Genomic DNA, 4,283 nt, shown 5'->3' on the forward strand with positions numbered 1-4,283 from the left:
GGAACCCCTCAGGTTTCAGAAATACCCACTGAAAATCCCAGAGAAAGCTCTTCCCTCAGTTTGCCTTTGCAAACATTGTTGGCAAAGGGCCCTGAGCAAAGGCTGTTGATAAAAGACCGACTGCTGTTAGGTACACAAAGGCTTCAGTGGGACACTCTAGTTAAAAACACTGAGGCCAAATCCTAAAACTGCTTGCCAGGCTGACTAGGGCTCTTTGCGGACTAGGGGAATCAGCCGTGCCAGTTGTGGAATGGGTGAGATAAAGAGACCTCCTCAGCAGGTACGCCAGGCTCTGAATCCTAACTCTGAGACAAAAAAAGGAAAGTTAAGTATCTTGAAAAAGCTGTCAGGCACAGCAGGGAATATTGGCTTTGTCCTGCTGAGCCTTATTGAAACTTAGGGGATGTCAGCAAACTACCTGCTCAGACACAGAGAGAAAATCACCGACCCCAATCAGGCACCTGCTGCACTCAGTTCTGCAGGACCCACCTGACGAGGGCAGTAGACAGCACTCCGGGGACAGATGTATTGGATTGCAAATTTTTTTGAGGGAATGAAAGTAGTACAAGAATTTGGAAAAGTCCCATCTTTACAGCAGATGGTGGGTCTAGAACTATTACAATTCCTATTCCAGCAGGGCCTTTGGCAGGAAGGAAAGTCGGTAATTGGTGGCATTGCACCTAGATAGAATAGGAGCACACCCAGAAGGCATGAGGCCTCCCCCTGCAGCCAGGGAAGGAGGAGTCAGGCAGAGGAGGTTTTAAACCAATTGAGAATAGAGACACAGGGAGTTACACAGTAAGCACCAGTTAAGCCTGGAAACCCAGGGGGTTATACAGTAAACACTAGTTAAGCCTGGATAACCAGAGGGATGTCTGACTGCCAGGGATCAGGCCTAAGCTGGCAGTTGGACATACCTTAAGGGGTCCCAGATTGGAGAGGGTAGAGGCTGGACTGAGGGGACACCCCCCTCCCGCGTTCCTCCTCGGCCCAATCGTGCACCAATGGGGTTTCTTGGCACCTGAACCCTCTCTCAATCTGGGACTTCTCAGGGGATGTCGGAGAGCCGGTTTCAGCCTGATCCCACAGGCCAGGCTGAGGGACTCTGCTGGTATACGAATTTGTGCACTGGACCTCTAGTATATATATATAAAAGCCTTAGTGAATGCTACAACCAGATAACCAGATAGCCAGCTGATAGCTATGATGTACACTGACCACAAGGGGCAGACACTCAAAGCAGGAGCTGCCCCCTGCTGGTCAACGTGCTCCCACAGCCAACATCTTGGGTCCCTCCCCTCAGCTGGCCTGCCCCGATTGCTGGCCAGGCCAAGGGACCCCACCTGTGCACAAATTCATGCATCAGGCCTCTAGTATATAGATAACATCATCAAAATATATGAAGCAAAAATTGATAGAATTGATGGGAAATTTTAGATTTAATTTTTAGAAAAAGCAAAGTAACTAAGATTTTAAATATAAAAGAAATTTGACAGAATTGAAGGGAAAAGTAGACAAGACTACAAAAATAGTTGAAGATGTCAATATCCCACACTCAATAATGTATATATCTGCCAATCAGGCAGAAGGTAAGTAAGGAAGTAGAGGATTTGAATGACACAGAAGGCCACCAAGATCTAGCAAGTACAATCAGAACTCTATGCAACCACAGCAGAGTAAGCTTTTTTCTCAAATGCACGTGGACATTTTCCAGATTGGACCACAGATTAAGTCTGTAGATTTTAAAACATAGGTATCAGCCCAATCCTTGCGTCTCAGTGGTTGAGCTTCGACCTATGAATGGTTTGATCCCAGTCAGAGCACATGCCCGAGTTGTGGGCTCCATGCCCAGTAGGGGGCGTGCAGAGGCAGCTGGTCAATGATTCTCTCTCATCATTGATGTTTTCATCTCTCTTTTCCTTCCTATCTGAAATCAATCAATAGACATATGTGTGTAAAACTTAAAAGATCCTTATATTCAGATTGTGAAGGCTTTTTTTTTTTTTTTTTTTTTTTTTTGTTAACCCTCACTGAGGATATTTTTTCCATTGCTTTTTAGAGAGAGTAGGAGGGAGGGAGGGCGTGGGAGACAGAGAGATAGAGAGAGCCACCTCTACTGGTTGCCTCCTGCACATGCCCCGGCTGGGGGCGGGGAGCGAACCTGAAACTGAGGTATAAGTGCCCTTGAATGGGAATGGAACCTGAGACCCTTCGTTGGTGCCGGCCGGCACTCTAACCACTGAGCCACCCGCCAGGGCAGAAGGCTTTCTCCTGTGCTTTTTCCTAGGAATTGCTATAGTTTTAAACTTTACATGTGAGTCTCTAAACTACTTAAATGTTTATGTACAGTGTAAGATAAGGGTGAAAGTTTATTTTTTCCCATGTGTATATCCAATTTCAGCCCCATTTCTTGAGAAGAATATATTTTCCTCATTGAATTACATTGGCTCCTGTATCGGAAATCAATTGGCCGTATTTGTGTGGTTCTATTTCTTCCCATTTATATATCTACCTTTACCCCAATTCCACACTGACTTGATTTCTATTCTCCGTCTACATTCTAAATCTTGAAATCAGGCAATGTAAGTCTTCAAACTTTATTATTTTTCAAAATTGATTTGGCTTTTGCATTTCTGTATAAATTTTTAAAATCAGGTGGTAATTTCTATAAAAGTAAGAAAAGCCTGCTGAGATTTTGTTTGATTGCGTCAAATCTGCACATCAATTTGAGAACTGCTGTCATCATAATATTGAAGCTTCTGATGGTATTATTTTTCAGAGAGAGGAAACGGGGGGGAGAAACATCGATATGTTGGTCCACTTATGTATGTATTCATTGGCTGATAACTGACTGGGGATCGAACCTGAGGCCTTGGCATATTGGACAACGAACACTCTAACCAACTGAGCTACCTGTCCAGGAGTTTTCGTTGTACATTTAATAAACAAACATTTTGTTGAATCTATCCCTAAATATTTCATGGCTTTTGACACCGTTTTAATGGTGGAGATTTTATGTAGGTAGTAAGAGTGTCATATTTGCCTTTCCCTTATCTTAGGGGAAGAGCATTCGGTCTTCTACTATTAAGTGTTACATTCCTGCTAGGATTCTAACAGATGCACTTTATCAGGCTGAGGGAGTGTCTTTTTAATCCTAATTTGCAGAAAAGAATTTATCATAAATGGGTGTTAAATGTTTTTTAATATGTGTTGTTTGTTGTTGTTGTTAATTTTCAACCAAGAATATTTTTTTCATTGATTTTTGGAGAGAGAGAGAGGGAGGGGTAGAGACAGAGAGAAACATCCATGTGAGAGAGATTAGTTGACTCCCACACTTGCCTGGACTAGGGATGGAGCCTGAAACTCAAGTATATGCCCTTGACCCTTCAGTCTGTGGGCTGGCACTCTAACGACTGAGCCAAACAGCTAGGGCTAAATATGTTTTTATTGATTTCAGAGAGAGAAAGGGAGAAGGAGAAAGAGTTAGAAACATCAGTGATGCTGAAACCGGTTTGGCTCAGTGGATAGAGTGTCGGCCTGCAGACTGAAAAGTCCCTGGTTCGATTCCAGTTAAGAGCATGTACCTTGGTCGCGGGCACATCCCCAGTAGGGGTGGTGCAAGAGGCAGCTGATTGATGATTCTCTCTCATTGATATTTCTAACTCTCTATCCCTCTCTCTTCCTCTCTGTAAAAAATCAATAAAATGTATTAAAAAGGAAAGAAAAGAAAAGAAACATCAGTGATGAGGGAGAATCATGGATCAGCTGCCTCCTGCCCGCCCCCACACTGGGGATTGAGTCCACAACCCTGCATGAGCCTCCTGGTTCATGGGTTGAGGCTCAACCACTGAGCAACACCAGCTGGCAGGTGTTAATTATTTTACTTTGTATTTTGAAACTAGGGGCCCAGTGCACAAATTTGTGCACTTTGAAAAAAAACTGTGGGCTGCAAGGCTGTGTATAGGGACGGGTCTTGGCCCATCCTCTGTGCCCCCACCCAGCCCCTCCCACTGTGGCCCCCCATCTCGTCTACTGGCAGCCCTGTTCCCACTGCCACACTCTCATGCGCTGACAGCACCAGTTGGGCTCACACCTGCAGATAGCGAGGAGGGATTGGGGCTTTCTCCAGCAGCAGGGGTCAGGGGGGCCGTTGCCAGCAGTGGATGCAAAAGGTGGCTGCCAGCCCCGATTGCCCCTCAGGAGCAGGAGAGATGGAGAAGCCCTGAGAGGTGATCAGAGCCAGCAGCCACTGCTCGCACCCTCTGACAGTGCCGAGTAATCGG

The sequence above is a fragment of the Pipistrellus hanaki genome (assembly GCF_964339955.1).
Source record: "Pipistrellus hanaki genome assembly, chromosome: 16".
NCBI classification, from domain to species: domain Eukaryota; kingdom Metazoa; phylum Chordata; class Mammalia; order Chiroptera; family Vespertilionidae; genus Pipistrellus; species Pipistrellus hanaki.